This window comes from Schistocerca americana, chromosome 4 (genome assembly GCF_021461395.2).
Source record: "Schistocerca americana isolate TAMUIC-IGC-003095 chromosome 4, iqSchAmer2.1, whole genome shotgun sequence".
In the NCBI taxonomy this organism is placed as follows: Eukaryota; Metazoa; Arthropoda; class Insecta; order Orthoptera; family Acrididae; genus Schistocerca; species Schistocerca americana.
In genome coordinates this window covers 741,866,256-741,887,093 of record NC_060122.1, presented here as the reverse complement: position 1 = coordinate 741,887,093, position 20,838 = coordinate 741,866,256, and positions in this window count along the sequence as shown.

The window sequence follows — 20,838 nt, the reverse complement described above, 5'->3', positions numbered from 1 at the left end:
ACGATCTGACTCATTTTGTGTACCATGGGGGATCAGTACCATCACTTATTAATTTATGTGGTATATATCTTTCAATTGCTGTTGATACTATCTCTTTGAAAACATTCCACAACTTTTCTACACTTACATGATAAGATCGGAAGGAGTGAAGACTGTCTCTTAAGAAGGCGTTAAGAGTATTTTTATCAGATTTTTTAGATAGATATACTTTGCGTTACTTTTTGATGGTTGTAGGTGTTACGGTATTCAGCCTGCAGCAACCGCCTTGTGGTCGCTAATCCCTGTATTCGTCACAACACTCACTATTTGTCCAGGATTATTTGTTGCTAAAAGGTCAAGTATGCTTTCGCAACCATTTACGCTTCGAGTGGGCTCATGAACTAATTGTTCAAAATTATTTTCTGAGATACATTCAGTACAATTTCGGATGATGTTTTATGCAAGCCGCCGGCTTTAAACATATAACTTTTCTAGCATATCGAGGGTAAATTGAAGTCACCACTGACTATAATTGTATGAGAGGGGTACTTATTTGAAATGAGAAGTTTTCGTTGAACTGTTCAGCAACTATGGCTTCTGAGTCGCGGGTCGGTAAAACGATCCAATTAATAGTTTAGTCTACCCATGCTATTTCACATGAACTATCTATTTCAATTTCGCTACAAGGCAAACTACCTCTGACAGCAATAAATACTCCACCACCAACTTTATTTAATCTATCCTTTCTGAACACTGTTATATTGTTTGAAAAACAATTCGGCTGAACTTATTTCGGGCTTTAGCCAGCTCTCTGTACCTACAACTATTTTAGCTTCAGTGCTTTCTATTAGGGTTTGGAGCTCTGGTTCTTTCCCAACACAGCTACGACAATTTACAATACCATTCGTTTCTACAACTACCTTATTGTGTCTTACCTGCCCACTACTAGACGGACGCCCCTTCTGTGGTTCCCTGAGACCCTCTAACATAAAAAAACTTCCCAGTCCCTTGCACACAGCCCCCGCTACCCGTGTAGCCGCCTCCTGGGTGTAGAGGACTCCCGAGCTATTAAGCAGAACCCGGAAACCCACCACCCGATGGCGCAAGTCAAGGAATCTGCAGCCTTCACGGTTACAGAACGGCCTGAGCCTCTGATTCAGACCCTCCACTCGGCTCTGCATCAGAGGACCACAGTCGGTTCTATGGACGATGCTGCAGATGGTGAGCTCCGCCTTAATCTTGGAAGTAAGACAGGCAGTTTTACCATTTTCTCTAGCCGCCCGAAACCAGACATAATCTGCTCCGATCCAAAGCGACACACGTCATTGGTACCGACATGAACAACCACCGGCAGTTGGCTGCACCCTGCACTGTTCGTGGCATCCGGAAGCACCCTCTCCACATCCGGAATGACTCCCCCCGGAATGCACACTGGCTTCCTTCCCCTCCTTGACAGCCATTTTCCTAAGGGGCCCAATTACGCGCCTAACGTTGGAGCTCCCAACTACCAGCAAACCCACCATCTGTGAATGCCCAGACCTTGCGGGCCGAGAAGCTTCCTCTGGAATAGGGTGAACGACTGCATCCGCCTCAGAGACATCGTCAGCCACAGACAACGCCCGAAACCTGTTCCTCAAACGAACCGGGGAGGCCCTACGATCGGCCCCTCGGAATGTTTTTCTCTGCCTGCGAGACTTTGGAATGATCTCCCACTCGACCACGGGTGAGGGGTCAACCTCAGTGCAGGCAGTACAACGGGAGGTCACAGCAGTGGACCGATCGGAGGACGCGTGGGACGTGCTCGACGTCCCTCGCATCCCCGCGTCCGATCCCCCACAGTGACGCCCCCTGGCAGCAGCCTCAAGCTGTGTGACGGAATGGTCTAAGGCGCTGCAGTCGTGGACTGTGAGGCTGGTCCCGGCGGAGGTTCGAGTCCTCCCTCGGGCATGGGTGTGTGTGTGTTTGTCCTTAGGATAATTTAGGTTAAGTAGTGTGTAAGCTTAAGGACTGATGACCTTAGCAGTTAAGTCCCACAAGATTTCACACACTTTTGTGTGTGTGTGTGTGTGTGTGTGTGTGTGTGTGTGTGTGTGTGTGTGTTTGACGGAAGCCAACGGAGCCCGAAGCTGTGAGCGAAGGGTCGCCAGCTCAGCTCGCATCTGTACACAACAATCACAGTTCCTATCCATTATTGCAGTCGCTCCTGTTCGAAGCTCGTAAAAATATGTAACAAGCGAACGGTGTACTCGCCTTATTAATAGCAGGAACTAGCGGTGCGCTCTCGCTCACGGTCTAACTGACACTGAGCTGGTCTAACCAAACAAACAAAAGCCTGCACGATACGAGAGTCGATACAACGGTCGATAACAACGGCGGTACTGTACACTACACTGTTATTGAAATGAAAGGTTGTGCCTAGTAAGCACTCGAACACGCAAGAAATTACAAAAGGAAACTAGTAACTACACAAATAACAGAAAATAAGTCGCTCCTGTTTGAAGCTCGTAAAAATATGTAAAAAGCGAACGGTGTATTCGCCTTATTAATAGCAGGAACAAGCGGTGCGCTCTCGCTGACGGTCTAACTGACAATGAAGCGCCTAGAACCGCTCTTCCACAACGGCCGGCTTTGGCTAATGTGCAGGAACATGCTAGATGGTAGTTGTGTATGGAACGACGTCACTGGAGACAGGAATGGCGTCAGATAATGTTTTCGGACGAATCCACGTTCTATTTGTTTGAAAATGATGGCTGCATTTTGGTTCGCCGCAGACAGGTGGAGTGGCATCACAGTGACTGCATTCTCACGAGACTCGCAGCGCCAGCTCAAGGCCGTATGGTGTGCTATTGCTTACAACCACAAATCGCAGTTGGTGCGTGTCCAGCACACTGTGAACAGTGTGACGTACGTGAATCACATCTTGCGATACGTAGCCACGTCCTTTCTGCACAACACCCCAGAAGCCATTTGTCAAAAAGACAATGCACGACCACATGTGCTGTACGAACACGTGCCTTCTTGGTATCATGGGATGTCAGCCTTTTTCCCTGGCCGATCACCAGACTTGTCGCTAATCGAAAATGTGTGGGATATGGTGAAATGACAGGTGCAGCGCTGTGACCCAATGCCAACCACCACAGATGAACTTTGGAAGCAGCTGGAACAGCACACGGAGTTAACTAGTATATCAACCACCTATAATGACTATTTCGTAGAATGCCATTCGCGCCTTATACGCGTTGATGCTATTACGCACGGAACAAGTTATGAGGGACCATGGCGGACCCTGTACCTACTAGACAACAGGGCACATGCTGAACCGAGGCAACTGAAACGCTAATAATTTCTGCAGAACATAGTAATGTACATTTCCTGTGAATATGAACGTCCTGTCTCTAGTCGTTCAAGGCGTCCTGTTTTTTTTTCTGAACATGAGTGTAAATGAAGAGCACGTGCTCTAGGATTCGCCGAAAAAAAAACTATTTTTGTAGGTCAGCTGACACATTCCACAACATGTCGATGTATCATGAATACAATCTAAGAACGTGCATATAGGTCATTAAGTTTAACACGATGTCGGGTTTTACTTGCAACTGGAACCGGTTCACCCAGTCCCAGGTTAGTCGTTTAGTGCTACGATAGAGAGAAGTGCGACCCTTTGTTTTTAGGAGAAGAACTGAAGGTTTCTCTGGAACAGCACACGGAGTTAACTAGTATATCAACCACCTCCACTTCGCCTCTGTGGGCTGTTTTCAGATGCAGTGCTGGAACACAGCATCATGAGTTTGCTACCACTATAACAGATGGCAGCACGTCAGCCGTCCAGCGTGGCAACTCTTCCAACGCGGAGGCCTTGTTATGACGACACTGAGATACAATCTTATTCCTGAGGATTAATGAAGAGGTACGAAGCAGCAACTTTATATATAGTGCCTGTCTTTGAGAGCGGCGGCTCCAGATGTGTGTCTGTAATTAGTCTCTGAAGTTAATGTGACTATGGCGTCAGCAGCTGTAGCTGTCTAAAAGTTACTTTCAGGACATGCCTTCTGCGTTGCAGTCACTACAGTTTTCCGGTAACTGTAGGAAAGTGTATTCACATAACTGATACCAACAGTGTTCATGCAACTGAGAGTTTTGGCACTGCAATTAAAGGCCCCGGACCCCCGTTCACTATTATCATTCTGCCATACTTTCACCTCCAGTAATACTTAGGTTGTATTAAAAAATACAGTTTACTGTTACATTGAAACGTGCTGCTACACGTTTTATTGTGTTAAAACCAAAGGGCTGTTAACAAAAGTGTTATGACGATTTCAATATTACGTAAGTTGTGGATCAATAAATGATGTCGAAATGTTTGCTTGACCGCTTCTGATTTGCTCGATGATATACACTGTTTATACTGCAGAATGCTCATTCGATGCAATCGACAGTTTCCACTATAAGTCGTGGCAATGGACAGTATGCTTTTCCTGCAGCGTTATCTTCTTTTAAGGGGAGGTTTGCTATCTTTTGATTAAAAAATCGATTTTTTTAAAATTGCATTTTTGGATCCATAAAAGTGTTTACAATCCACCTCTGAAACGGTTTTTCCGAATACGGAACGGAAATGTTTGTTATTCGCGGTTGAACAAAAAAATGCACCTGCCTGAAATCGGCCTTTTTCGAGCACCAGTTTTTTTCGGGAATTTCGTCTTTGTAGCCACGAAAAATTATTCTTTGTGCTTGCCCAAGGATCAAGTGATCAAAGAGCTTACGAGGTACTACGACTTGGCAACCCGACGGCATTCCACTTCGGTGGATCAGATGAAGAAGGCAATTTGGGCAACGTATTTGCACAAGTGTTCGGCGGATGACCACCCACAACACCAAAATTGTCCGGCTGGGAAAACCAGTTGGCACGAGTGGCGCATTGCAGAGGCTGTCGGACGTCTTGACGAATATCAACACAACTAGCCGCTCTCCAAAGAAGTTAAAAAAGTGATTCATCCGATCTACGAGGCCCTTTCGGAGGACGAGTTATTGTACCGGTACTTGGGAGGAAACACACAAAATTCAAATGAAAGTTTGAACGGGTGTGTTTGAAAGTTAGCCCCCAAGCATTTGCATTCTGGTGAGAAGACTGCGGAGATTGCGGCTTTCCTGGCAGTGAGCAGCTACAACGAAGAGTATTCAGCAATTCTGAAGACCATGACAATGATGGACGTCACCCTGAGACTCTATTCGACGCAGTTCGCGAAGCATTCGGAAAACGACCGGGTTCAAGCGGCCGAAAACCGCTTGTCACCTGCCGTACGAACGGCTCTGGAGCAGCGCAGTATGGCCCAGATCGAGCAGAACGCCCTCTATGAGGAAGAAGAACGACTAGTTTATGGACCCGGAATAGCAGATTGAACATAAGTTGCACAATACTGCATTTGCATGTAGTCAAAACTTCAAACGCGTTTTTCTCGAAATGATTTTTTTTTTTTATCTCGCGGAATGGTAACTTCAAATCTACTGAACGGATTGGCATGATTCTTTGTTTCCGACGAAGTTAACTAAATTGTCTAGTCGTTGTACGACTTTTATCCCGATCCTTCAACTATAAATATTTTTATTTGGCCGACGACGTTGAAAAATCGATGAAAAAACCGTATTTGTTTCAAATGACCGCCATTTGGTTTCCTATGGTCCAAAAAACTTAAGTGAGGTACAACTCCTAAAGAATCTTATACAGGGTGCTACAAAAAGGTTCGGCCAAACTTTCAGGAAACATCCCTCACACACAAATAAACAAAGATGTCATGTGGACGTGTGTCCGGAAACGCTTAATTTCCATGTTAGAGCTCATTTTAGTTTCGTCATTCCAACGTGATCAAACTGTAAGTTTTCACAATCAACATGTGTGGGCTGACGAGAATACGCACGCAATTGTGTAATCACGTCATCAACACAGATTTTATGTGTACGTTTGGGCAGGCATTGTTGGTGATGTCTTGATTGGGCCCCATGTTCTTCCACCTACGCTCAATGGAGCACGTTATCATGATTTTATACGGGACACTCTACCTGTGCTGCTAGAACATGTGCCTTTACAAGTACGACACAACATGTGATTAATGCACGATGGAGCTCCTGCACATTTCAGTCGAAGTGTTCGTACGCTTCTCAACAACAGATTCGGTGACCGATGGATTGGTAGAGGCGGACCAATTCCATGTCCTCCACGCTCTCCCGACCTCAACCCTCTTGACTTTCGTTTATGGGGGCATTTGAAAGCTCTTGTCTACGTAACCCCGGTACCAAACGTAGAGACTCTTCGTGCTCGTATTGTGGACGGCTGTGATACAATACGCCATTCTCCAGGGCTGCATCAGCGCATCAGGGATTCCATGCGACGGAGGGTGGATGCATCTATCCTCGCTAACGGAGGGCATTTTGAACATTTCCTGTAACACAGTGTTTGAAGTCACGCTGGTACGTTCTGTTGCTGTGTGTTTCCATTCCATGATTAATGTGATTTGAAGAGAAGTAATAAAATGAGCTCTAACATGGAAAGGAAGCGTTTCCGGACACATGTCCACATAACATCTTTTCTTTCTTTGTGTGTGAGGAATGTTTCCTGAAAGTTTGGCCGTACCTTTTTGTAACACCCTGTATACTTCGCTAACGTCAACTCAGTTTTGATTTCAGACTAGCCGGCTGACCTGTGAGATACCAGGCGTGGATGTCTACATCGAAATTTTGTTTCGTTCCGACGGCACTTCCGCCTTTGCTCTTCGACATTTGCAGTCGGAAAAGTTCCAGTTTGTAGAGGAAATATGAATAAACATTTTGACCAAATTTGACATTGATATCTACAACACACCCCGAGAAAAAAAATTCTCAAAGAACATGTTTTTTTCGGGCCAAAGATAGTAAACCTCCTCTTAGGAAAAAGTGCTTACACTCGATTGCTGATGTAAAAAGCAAACGCGCGTGACAACAGTTCCACCATAGACAAAAAGTCACCAGTCGTGTCAGAAATCTTGCTGCCATCTACAGACATTCACCATAGACACAAAATTCGTCATGGATGCGACACTCAGTTAGGCAATGATGGACACGAGATACCCTTTGTCAAGAAGCCGTTCCAGCTTAAACGTTTAAATGAACTACGGCAAAAGCACTGTCCAGTCACATTAGTGTGACCACGTGTCAAAAGCCTGAATAACCAGCTTTTGCAGCGCGGGCCGCTAGAAAACGTGCAAGGAGAGAGTCATTGAGGTTCTGGAAGCTACCGACAGGGATGTGGAGCCACGGCTCCAGTGCCGTGGCCAGATGAACAACCCGATCGAGGTGCTCCCACAGACAGTTCAAATCCGTGAGTACTGTAAACTCATCCTTATGCACGTATGTTACGAGCTGTGTGACACGTTGCATTGTCCTGCTGGTAGATGCCATAGTGCCGAGGGAAAACAAACTGCATGCAGGGTTATACTTGTTATTCTTGTGTTGTTCCACTGTGCCTTCCAGGATGGCGAGATCACCCAGGGAATCCCACGATAACATCCCCAGACCATAACCATCCCTCCTCCGGCCTGGACTCTCCTGACGATTGTTGCAGAGTGTTTGCTTCCTGTCTGATGGAGCATAAAACATGATTCATCTAAAAAGGCCATCTTCGGCCACTCACGGGTGTCCAGTTGCGGTATTGGTGTGCAAATTACAGCCTTAATCGCCGATGAAAATCAGTCAGGATGGATGCACGAATCAGGCTTCTGTTGCTGAGGCACATATGTTGCGACGTTCGCTGAACGGTCGATGAGGAGACACTGTTGGTAGCCTCTTGGTTCGTCTGGGCGATAGTTGCATATCTGATCGTACACATCGCCGCATCTGTCGTTCACTCCTGTCACCTTTGCATTCGGGAGGACGACAGTTCAATTCCGCGTCCGGCCATCCTGATTTAGATTATCCATGATTTCCCTAAATCACTCCAGGCCAATGCCGGGATGGTTCCTTTGAAAGGGCACGGCCGACTTCCTTCCCCGTCCTTCCCTAATCCGATGAGACCGATGACATCGCTGTTTGATCTCTTCCCCCAGACAATCGAGTCCAATCCAATCCTGTCACCTACGACCCGTGATGCACTACAGTTGCCTCTGTGTACGTGGCATCTACATCTACTTCGTGTGTAGACGAACTGACGTCTCGATTATGTCGCATAAATGTTCGATGGCATTTGTATTGGGGATCTTGTTGGCCAAATGATTCACTCAAATTGTCCACAATGTTCTTCAAACCAATAGCGAACAGCTGTCGCCCAGTGACAACTCCATCGTTGCTTGGGGCATGAGGTCCGTGAATGGCTGCAGATGGTCTGCACGTAATCGGACAAAATATTTTCCAGTCAATTATCGGTTCAGTCGGACCAAAGCACCCAGTCTATTCCATGCAAACACACCTCACACCATTATAGAGCCACCACCAGCTTGCGAAGTGCCTTGTCGGCAACTTGCGTCCACGGTTTCGTGAAGTCTGCGCCACATCGAACCCTACCATCAGCTCTTACCAACTGAAATCGGGACTCATATGACAAGGCCACGGTTTTCCAGTCTTACAGAGTCCAACCGATAAGGTCACCAGCCCAGGAGAGGCGCTGCAGGCGATGTTGAACCCTTAGCAAAGGTACTCGCGTCGGTCGTCTGTTTCGCCATAGCCCATTAACGGTAAATTTCACCGCACTGTCCGAACGGATGCGTTGGTCGTACGCCGCACATTGATTTATGCAGTGTTGCTTGTGTGTTAGCAATAACTCTACGCAAACGATGCTGTTTTCCGTCATCAAGTGAAGGCCGTCGGCCAGTGCGTTGTTGCGTTTCCCGCGGTGAGGCGTAAAGCCTGAAATGTGATACTCCGGGTACGCCCTCGGCGCTCTGGATACTGAATTCCCTAACGATTTCCGAAATGGGATGTCCCCTGTGTTTGGCTCCAACTACCATTCCGCGTTCAAAGTCTGTTAACTCCCCTCGTACGGCGGTAATCACGTCGGAAACGTTTTCATATCAATCACCAGAGTGCGAGTGACGGCTCCACCAATCCACTGCCCTTTTATGCCTAGTGTACGCGATAAAAACGCTACATGCATATATTCATATCGCTATCCCTTTATTTTGTCACCTCAGTTTAACCACGGAGGCAAGCAGATAGTTCACAAACTTAGCCGTTTCGGAAATGCATGCACCCTTGGCCCGAAAGCCAATGTGAAACGTCCCCTTTTGAACAATTATACAAGACTGTGCTTAAACTGACACACACTATTTTTAGCGCAACGCAATCTGACTTTCAAAAATCCCTACAAAAGAATGGCCCTGACTAACATTAACCTATACGTTTCACAAATCACTTACCTCACGAAAATCTTGGTTACTCGAGCTACTGCAATAAAGCGAGCGCCACTACTGCCAGCTAAATAAAAGATTCAAACTACAGAAGGCACTAACTACTGATAGGCATAGTTAGCAAATGAAAGAATTTAATACAGAACAAACACTGTATTTACCTTAATAGTCATAATATATATAGCAGTTCATGACAGTCTTACAAATTTCGAAACTCCGCCATCTCTCTTACCTCATCCATCACTGCTGGCGGCTCACCTCCAACTGCGCAACGCTACGCGCTGTTAACATCCAGCTGCCGCTGCCCAACACTACAATGGCAGACAACAATGCAAACTAGCCACAGACTGCACACAGCACAGCCAGTGATTTTCATACAGAGCGCTACGTAACGTTTCCAATAAGAAAACAAACAGCCTACTTACAAATGATAATATCCTTTTGGATGAGATAAATCGCTCCATTTCCGTATTAGAACAACGACTCCACAGTTATCCGTGACCATCCGACACGCTTTGTATAGCCTCCATCGCCACTGCTGCCACCTGGCGTCTCTGAGTTATTACTGCACGTTGACGTCGAACATAGGCAGTGACCACATTGATGTGACTGGACCGTGTATAAACTAGAATGCTTCACCGGCTACTTGAACCACTTGCTTCCGGAACACAAATCTACGCTGCTGGTATCAGCGTTTACTGTTGGTAGTTCAATAGGCAAGTATCCGGCTACAAACTCAAAAGACTGAGGTTTAGCCGCAGTCGACCCAACGGTTTCATTCTGTGACTAGTCGCGCCTTTCACTTTTGACAGCGATTTGCGTATGTGAAAAATGTTGAGTTGCACAGCGGTACGGCTTACGCGTTAAACTGTAGGTCAACCGTAACTGCCTGGGTAAGGCATTTCGAAGATTCAAGGAAGACAAGGGCGTTAGAGAAGAGAAGATAAATTCTGGACGATTAAATATTAAATTTGGGCAACATACTTTTAAAAGACTGGAAGAGTCTGCCAGACAGGATAGTAAAACAACATGCAAAAAATGCGTAGCAGCGAGGATTGTATGATACAAAATATCCTTCTGAAAAAAAAAATCAACTGAATTCCAAAAATATAAACAGTAAGACTAGAAAAAGATTCATGAGAAGCTACGTATGGAGCACAGCTCTGCTGATGTGCGAAACTTGGGGCGTGGGAAAGAAAAGTTAGCAACTTTTAACATGTGTTACCTGAAATCGTTGAAGACGAGATGGATTAATCGAATAAGGAATAAATATATCTTACAATAACTCAAGGTCGGGAAAAGAAACCTAACAAAGAATCGAGAGATAGAGAGTTGTTGAGCACATATTACGACACGAGACGTTGCTGAAAAGTTTTGTTGAATGGATGGTTGGAAAAATATCTCAGCGACAGTATAGATTACAGACGGTAGACGCTGTGGGGTGCTGCAGTTGTGCTGAAACGAAGAGGATAACTGTCAAGTGACGGGAAAGGAAATTTATATCAAATTTACCTTAGGGCTGAAGACGAAAAAACGGTAGAGTTTATGTCTCGCCCGTTTTCGTAGTGATTAGCTATCTATATACATGTGTTCTTTCGATTTCGAAACATTGTCTATTTAGGCACTATTTTATGAGTATTAAAAAATTACCTCTTTATCTACATCAGTACTCCGTAAGCCACGTGACAGTGTGTGGTGGAGGGTACTTCTAGAACTGCTAACTGATTCCCCTTTCCTCGTCCCACTCGCGATTGGCTCATGAGAAGAATGATTGTCGGTAAGCCTGTGTGTTAGCTTTGACTTCCCAAAATTTTCTAGTCTTGGTCATTTCGAAAGATGTATATAGGGGGAGGTGATACGTTACCCGTCTCTTCACGCAAGAATCACAGATAGACGAACAATACTCAAGAATCGGCCGAATAAGCACTTCGAACGCCTCTCCCTTTGTGGATGAGTTACATTTGCTTACTATTCTTTCTATGAATCTCAGCGTGGCCTCTGCTTTTTCTACTATTGCTTTTATTTGGTTACTCCGCCTAATCTTAGATTACTAAACCCTCGTAAAATTTACAGTGGTTGGTTCAAAGGGCTCTGAGCACTATGGGACTTAACTACTGTGGTCATCAGTCCCCTAGAACTTAGAACTACTTAAACCTAACTAACCTAAGGACATCACACACATCCATCCCCGAGGCAGGATTCGAACCTGCGACCGTAGCGGTCGCGCGGCTTCAGACTGTAGCGCCTAGAACCGATCGGCCACTCTGGTCGGCGCTGGAGAAGAAAAAGGTCGGCATTTACAGTGGCTGTTGGTACGAATTTCGCCGTTTCCGCCAATCTGGTGTTGTCAGTGTAGGGTCTAAAACCGGATATTTTGTGCTTATTTTGCATGTGACATACCACTGGAGACCTTACAATTGTAATTAACTAGTGAATACACTATAAATTATGACTTCCTTTGAATAAATCATGGAATAATAAAATTTTCGATGGTTTAGTAACAATGTGACATTTTACCCCCTTTAGTGTTCTAGGATTAGGCTCGCTCTCTACGGTAGATACCGTTTCCGACAATTTCTCACCAATAGTGTAGTTGTACAGTACTGCATTTTTTTTCCTATTTATGAGCAGTATGTTACATTTATTTATGTTCATGGTCAACTGCCAGAGCCTACACCATTCATCTGTCCTCTGTAGCGCATTCTGCAAATCGATGCTGTCTTCTGGGGTTGTTGTTGCCTGTAAACGCACGTTCCACGTGTGTCGGTGAGCATTAATTACGCAATAATTTGTTTTACTATATTTAATCACTCTTTGGCTGTTTTACGTAAGATGCTGAAGACTAATTTACAGTTCTCGTGATCGAAAAGTTAACTAACAGACTGTCGTGCAAGAAAAATGTTGGCGACAGATTTTCAACTCTGTACGATGGAAAGTGGGAGGACTCTATCAGGAAAGCTTTGCTAAAAACAAGTTTTTATTTGTGAGACCCGAGTTTCTTCCGGCGTATACAATGTTCAGATAAAAATACGGGAGTGCAACCGGATGACGTTACCGGCAACCGCCGATATTTCGACGGGAGTGCAACCTACAGGTTTGAAAGCCGCCGACTCCAAGGCACGTTCCTCGAAATGTTCCATTAACAAATTGGCAGTAATAGGTGTCTACCGGCTTCCTTTCGTAACTCTGTCTGGTCGTAGGACTAGTCATTCAATAAAAAATGAGTGGAAGTCAACACGCGTCGAAATAGGTTCGTTAATTCAGCACCAAACCTAACCTCTGTCAGACGTAACGAATCAGGAGGAGGAACACGAGTAAAGAGAGAGAGCACATCAAAACTTACTAGCATATCGGAGTCATTCAAACGCATTCCCTCTAATGGACGTACGAAAGCCGCCGAGTTCTTAATGTGGTGCTCAAACCGACCTACTGTAGGGCTCAACAGAGTACCGAGGAGTTTTTCTACACGACATGTCGGAGCACCAATGTTAGTCACAATCTGACAAAGAGGAACTCCTGTCTCGTGGACTCTAGGAGGGGAGGGGGGGCATGGTTGCGTATAGCCAAGGCCGAGCAACACAATGAGTATTAATACCCCTGATGGTCTCCTGTGATAAGAAACTTTTCTTCAGGAGACACTCAACATTTTTTGTCGTGTCAGCGCCATTCCTATTATACGCCGAATCAGACAGTAAACACTGCGTCTTTTGAACGTAACCCTGCTCGGCCAAAGCAACGGCAGTATTGCCCTCGCCCGCAGGTAAAATAACAATATCCGGATCAACTCTAACTGAACATAAAGTAGCCCTTCAGCTCTTGTGATATTACTATTGGGTGGACGTGTGCCAGTCAAGACACGACACGCCTGCCTCCTAGCCGCCTCTGCAGCATCAGGAGGTAGGTTAGAAACACCCTGTTCAACAGTACTAATAAAATCAACCACTGGCAAACGCTTGGGATCGGTGCAAAATTAAGCCTTTCCCTTAGCATGGGTAAAGCTGCGTCGTCAAAAGCTCCCTCCGTGAGATTGATCACAGAACGTCGAGATGTAGTATTAGACTCCGAGCCACGGAAACGTTCAATCTTCGCCAAATGTCGGGCAGTTACAGAATAAAATTCACAGTCAGACTGTGACCATGAAGTACCGTTTAACCAATCCTAAAAGAAAGCTTTTGATGTGGTATCTCTTCACTCCTGTCTGACTCAGTACGGTTGATTGAGATTTGGGTTGGCGCTGAATTAACAAACCTATTTCGACATAAGTTGACTTCGATTTATTTTTTATTCAGTGACTTTTTATTCTACGAGCATAAAGATGGAGCAGCGATTGGAAGCCAGTTGTCACCTATTATTGCCAATTTGTTAATGGAAGATTTCGAGGAACATGCCTTGAAATCGGAGGTTTTGAAACCTGCGTGTTTTTTTCCCCAGATACGTAGACGATACTATTACAAAATTTTGAAAAACACAGCCCTCAGTTGCGAACACAATTTGTAACCTATGTTTCGGTGTCACAAGGGACACCTTCTTCGGACAAAATTGAAACTAAATGTTACAGCATAACGTACAAAAAAATACGAAAGCTGCGGTCATACCTGACAGCGTCAGAAAGTCAGAATTAAAATAAAATGCAACAGAGGTGCTAGCCATTAGGGGCTGCCATGTGTCCTCTGCTACAGTCAACACAAAACTGAAACATCGTGTGACTTGTGCGCCACGGAAACTTCAATGCAATACCGCCATCTGGTGGCTAATTGGTAAAACAAGCTATTTTCTAAACATCTCTCGTAACTGCAGAGAGGGAAATAAACAAACACCTGAACGGTGTACATGAAGTAATTACAATAGCGGGATACTGCATGATATAAAATACAACTAATGAATAACTGGCTGTAGTACAAAAATTCCAGAATAAATGCATAAAGAAGACACATACGAAATAATCCATTACATGACATTACTACTTGCTATAATAGATACGTTATAAAAACCAAAAATGTTTTTTTTTAATTTGCGTATATGAGCCGTAAAAAGTAGAAAGAAAATGTATCTCTGAATCTGCAAGAAATATTTGGTACATCAAAGTGATAGATCTCGTCAAGCAGCGGCTTTATACCATTGAAATAACTTCTTCGGCGCAACTGCACCTGCTCGTTGAGAAAAAGTCCGTCATTCGAAAGTAAATGCCCGAAAATTTCCAGCTCCTCCAAAATATCAAGTTTACGCCCATTTTTCAATATGCAAAATTTCCAACTTCTCAACTCCTTTAGGAGAGTGTCCTGTGATTAACAGGTGATCTGAAAAAGAAGAATTAGGGGCACACGAACCGATTTTCCTCAGAACATGTTCTTTACATCGAATTGAAAAGGCACGTCCTGTTTGACCAATATAATAGGCAGCGCAAGTGTCACATGAAATCTTGTAGACACCAGAATTCTGCCGACGGCTAGTAGTTGACTTTAAATTATGGCTGACATTTTTTCTCAAGTTGTTATTTGTAGAAAAGGCAATATTACATTTGTATTTAATCCGAAGCAACCTTTGAATCTGGTATGACACTGGACCTAAAAATGGAATTGAGAAGAATTTTTTCTCCGATTCTTCTGGGACGCTGATGAAAGAACCAAGTGTAGTACCATTCTTGTCAATCTTCTTTCTGAGGATATCATCTACCAACCGAGCTTCGTAACCATTATTACCCGCCACGGTTTTGATAAGATTAATCTCATTATTAAAGTTTTCTTTCGAGAGTGGAATGTAAAGTGCTCTGTGAATAGCCGAGAAAAAGAAAGCATTTTTGTGAGAGACTGGATGCGTAGAAGAAGCTGGAACGATTTGATCAGTTTGAGTCTCTTTACGGAAAACGTTGAAGGAAATTCTGTTTTCAATTAATGACAACGTAAGATCGAGGAAATTTAATTGACGATTTTCATTTTCTAGTTCACAAGTGAACTTCATATTATCATGAAGATCATTAAACAGATTGAAAATGTGGTTGATCCCATCAGGAGGACCTTTGTAGACTACTAATATATCATCAACGTATCTACAGTAGGACAAAATACCCAGATCTGTAGCTGAAAACAACGTAAAGAATTTCACCTCTAACGAATTGATAAAAATATTGGTAAGAATTCCGGCTAGCGGGTTCCCCATGGCTAGGCCGTCATTTTGTTGGAACAGTTGCCCATTAAACTGAAAGTAATTGTACTTAACTACAACGGTGATCAAATTCATAAAATCTGTAATTTCTTCATCACAGATATCTTTCTTAAACCTACGCAGATTTTCCTCCACAATCTTAAGAGTTTCTTGCACGGGAACATTGGTGTAAAGGTTTTTTATGTCTAACGAAACAATGAAGTAGCCTGATCACAGTCTATATCCTCTACTTTGCGAACTACAGCAGCACTATTGAAGACAGAACAGCACTGAGTGAAGACAAAAGACTTTTTCAGCCGATCATGTAAAAATCTAGCAAGTTCATGATAAGCACTGTTCTGACTGTTCGAAATCGGACGAATGGGATGGTCAAGCTTATGTATCTTAAACTGCGCTCATAATTTGGGAGGTTGTGGATTCATATTAATAAGTGACTTTTTGTGAAATGGCTTAAGCAAGAAATTGGCGTTGTTAACAGCTGATCTGATTTCTTTCTGGAGGAAGGGAGTAGGATCGACTTGCAGTTTAGAAATACCATTTTCTTCTAAAAAAGAAATAGTTTTCGAAATATATTCTTCATTACATGCAATTACTAGTGAAGAGCCCTTATCAGCTTTCGTTATAAGAGCGTCATTATCTTTAAGTTTCTTATCAATATTTCTAATCAAGACCTTGTCATTACATGAGGCATTAGGGGAAGCAGCCTGACATTTACTAAAAACATTTGTTACATCATAAGGAATCCTAGTTTGCACAGCACTATCCATTTTTATGCAATCTAAACCAGTTTTCAGGTCTACAAGGACATTCTGCACGACCTACTTGTTAGTCAAATCTGGTTTAACATTATACTTAATGTAGAGTTGCTAGAGGAGGCCGAAATGCACGCGTTTAATTACACGCTGACTGGCGTGAGGTCTGGAACAGGACAATATCTTGAGAATTGCAAATAAAGTACGTAGATGATGTAATACTTAACTTTAATCCACAATTGTCGAACATCTCTCTTGATGATACATGCTTCACATAATAAATATCAATTGAATACGGCGCCTTGCTAGGTCGTAGCAAATGACGTAGCTGAAGGCTATGCTAACTATCGTCTCGGCAAATGAGAGCGTATTGGTCAGTGTAGCGTCGCTAGCAAAGTCGGCTGTACAACTGGGGCGAGTGCCAGGACGTCTCTCTAGACCTGCCGTGTGGTGGTGCTCGGTCTGCTATCACTGACAGTGGCGACACGCGGGTCCGCCGTATACTAACGGACCGCGGCCGATTTAAAGGCTACCACCTAGCAAGTGTGGTGTCTGGCGGTGGCACCACACTTAAGCCCTTTTTCTAACAGACTAGTTTCTGCTTCTGTAAAATTAATATAAGTCTTATTTAAAACTCTGTGATAAAATACATGGTCACTTTTTTTTTAATTTTTCGGAATATCTCGCAGGTGGAAAAAGGCAGAAAAGCTTGCTGATTTTCTTTTCATGCCTGTACATAACACCTTGTTTATAATTCTCTAAATAGTCATTAATTTGTGACCATACAACATCGATATTGACGTTAAACAAATCATGGCACAATTTTGTAATTTCAAGATACAGATCGTAAGCCTCTGCATTAAGAGCGTCTTTTGTTATTTGGGCTCAGGGCCGGCCGGAGTGGCCGAGCGGTTCTAGGCGCTACAGTCTGGAACCGCGGGCATGGATGTTTGTGATATCCTTAGTTTAGTTAGGTTTAAGTAGTTGTAAGTTCTAGGGGGTCGATGACCTCAGATGTTAAGTCCCATAGTGCTCAGAGCCATTTGAGCCATTTGGCCTCATGGCAGTGACAATTTGAACGACTTTTTAGAACACCTGAATTCAGTTCACCCGAATAGTGGTTTCACGATGAAGATGGAAAAGAATGGCTGTCTTCCCTTTCTTCATGTGTTGGTTAGGAGGAAGGTGGATGGCAAGTTTGGACATGCCATTTACAGGAAGCCTACTCACACTGACTTGTATCTGCTGGCTGGTAGTTGTCAATATCCGGCTCAACGTGAAGGGGTAGTTCGTACCTTGGTTCACAGGGCCCATGTCATCTCGGACCTGAGAGTTTGTCAGCTGAGTTAATCCATCTCGAAGTCATCCTTCTTCAAAATGTTTATAGCGAAAGACATATTAGACGTGCGTTGCGCTATCGACTAACTGTGCACTGAATGAGTAATGAAGTGATGATAATTACGAGATGGCACCATCGTCTACGGCCTTTTTGCGTTACGCAGCGAGCATTTCGAACAGGCATGGTCGTATTTTGCGGAAATATGATATGAAGTGTGTTTCCCGACCAACAACTAGGATCAGGTTCCGTAAATGGTGAGCTTGGTTTGATAAGACGGATGTCTACCGTATTCCTTGCAGTTGTGGCATGTCGCATATTGGCCGGACTATGAGGACTGCTGTGGAACACCATTGTACTGAGCATAAGCGTCACACACGCTTACAACAGCCGAGCAAATTCGCCACTGCAGAACGTTGTCTTGGCGCCGGTCATCCTATGGAATATAACAACACGGAGATTCTGGCACGCACTTCCAGATGATGATGATGATGATGTTTGGTTCGTGGGGCGCTCAACTGCGCGGTTATCAACGCCCGTACAAATTCCCAACCTTTTCTCAGTCCAATCTCGCCACTATCATTAACGGTGATGAAATGATGAGGACAACACAAACACCCAGTCATCTCGAGGCAGGTGAAAATCCCTGATCCCGCCGGGAATGGTTCAAATGGCTCTGAGCACTATGGGACTTAACATCTATGGTCATCAGTCCCCTAGAACTTAGAACTACTTAAACTTAACTAACCTAAGGACAGCACACAACACCCAGCCATCACGAGGCAGAGAAAATCTCTGACCCCGCCGGGAATCGAACCCGGGAACCCGAGCGTGGGAAGTGAGAACGCTACCGCACGACCACGAGATGCGGGCCGCCGGGAATGCACTTCCAGCTATTGGGATAGTGTTATTAAGTAAGTTGTGGAAATTAAATAAGCAAGTAACCTTATAAATAGAGATAGAGGCTTTTGTTTAAATTCTGCGTCGAATCCTGCTTTCTCAACTGGGAAAAAAAAACCATAGGGACAGAATTTATGCTGAATAACCGGTTGTTTATTAATTTTTAACTTTTATCATCGTTTTTGGGCTGTGATAGCACCAGTGTTTATAGTGTATGTCTGTGAGTGTTATTTTTGCGAAGTTTGTCCGAAAACCAATATTTCAAATCCAATTGCACAGCGCTTACACGCTGCAGTTTTGCCTTGAAAATGGCAGCTTGTGCTCCTGTCGAAATATCGACGGTTGTCCCTTAAGTTATCTGCCCAAGTTTTTTGTTGTTACCGCATCCATTCGTTAGGCGCATTGAACAAAATTCTGAAACTGAAAAACCGTTTTGTTACTCTGCGTCACTGGAGCTCCGGCTGTTACTTTTACCATAGTTTTCTGTCACTCTGCGGACGACATTGTAATCTTCTTGCTGTGACTGTGAATAGTTTCTGGCACCTAGCAGCTTTGTTGTCATTATTTCATCTTCCGTTTTGTTTTTAATATTGTACAATGTAATTTTTAGTGTATCTTTTTAAATAATAATATTGTGAAAAGGAAAGTTGCTATTCACCATAGAGCGGAGATGCTAAGTCGCAGATAGGCACAACAAAAAGGTTGTCACAAATATAGCTTTCGGCCAGTAACGCCTTCGTCAGGATTAGATGGCAAACACACACATACACACTCACGCAAACGCAACTCACACACCCATGACTGCAACTGAGGCCTCAGTTGCCTGAGACAGCAATCATGCGTGTGTGAGTTCAAATGTTCAAATGTGTGTGAAATCTTATGGGACTTAACTGCTAAGGTCATCAGTCCCTAAGCTTACACACTACTTAACCTAAATTATCCTAAGGACAAACATACACACCCATGCCCGAGGGAAGACTCGAATCTCCGCCGGGACCAGCCGCACAGTCTGCGACTGCAGCGCCTTAGACCGCTCGGCTAATCCCGCGCGGCATGCGTGTGTGAGTTGCGTTTGCGTGAGTGTGTATGTTGTGATGTAACAAAATAAAAGTGATGTTGTTATTCAATGGAAAAGTTGGATTTTGAGATTTCTTACTGTTTTATCAATCACAATTGGCGTAAGAATCATGGATTGACCATTGTCATAAAATATTGCATTATGAAATGTGAATAGCCCTTACTTGCAGTTTCGCGTGGCTTGAAGTAGTCACAGCTAGCATGCTATTGATTAAGAAATTGCATTATCGTCTAATTACTTCATGATCGTAGATACGATCATACCCGGTCGTGAAGTTATTGTTATGACAAACAGTTTCCTAAGGGACCAGGAAGTTCTTAAGGGCGCAAGAACGACTGTAACTTCACACAAAAGGGAAATTCTCTGTAATCTTAGTAAGATGCATAATTAAAACGAAAATAATACTGAGGAGATGATAGGAATGTGCGCTGCTAAATGATTCAATATTTCCAGAACAAATATTTATTATAACTAAAACATATATCGTACCTTATGCTTAGTACTACAATGACGGTAGATTTTTATGTCCGTTTCATGTCCATTTAGCGCTCTTTTATATAGTCATTGTCCTCTTGAGTCGCCCGTGCGTCGTCACGATAAGTTATAACAGTTCTTCTTTTTACACGCCTCTCAAACTTAGACGGAGCACGTTTTTATACATGTAGTAAAAATTAGATCAGATCACCACATCTGCGTCTGTCTTCCTTGAGAAAAACAGTACAAGTGTTTAGCGCTCAGGGCTTCATTTGTTCTCCAGCTAACAAAATAGTGAAGGATCGCATATGGATCCGTATTCTTCTGTTTATATTGCCGCCCAAAGACGATGAATTACATTATTTAGGAAATTCCACCGTCGCCATGCGACGCCTTATTATACAATAATCATTCTTTATGAACAAGTATTTGCCTTCTGGCTGAAAGTGTTAACTACTTGCTGTTTTAATGAAGCCAAAAATAGCGAATACCACAATGTGTGTGTTTGTCATCTAATTCTGACGAAGGCGTTACTAGCCGAAAGCTATATTAGTGACAACCTTTTTGTTGTGCCTATCTGCGACGCAGCATCTGCGCTCTATGGTGAGTAGCAACGTTCCTTTTCACAATATTTTTACGTTCCATCCTGGATTTTCAAATGGTTCAAATGGCTCTGTGCACTATGGGACTTAATATCTGAGGTCACCAGTCCCCTAGAACTTAGAACTACGTAAACCTAACCTAAGGACATCACACACATCCATGCCCGAGGCAGGGTTCGAACATGCGACC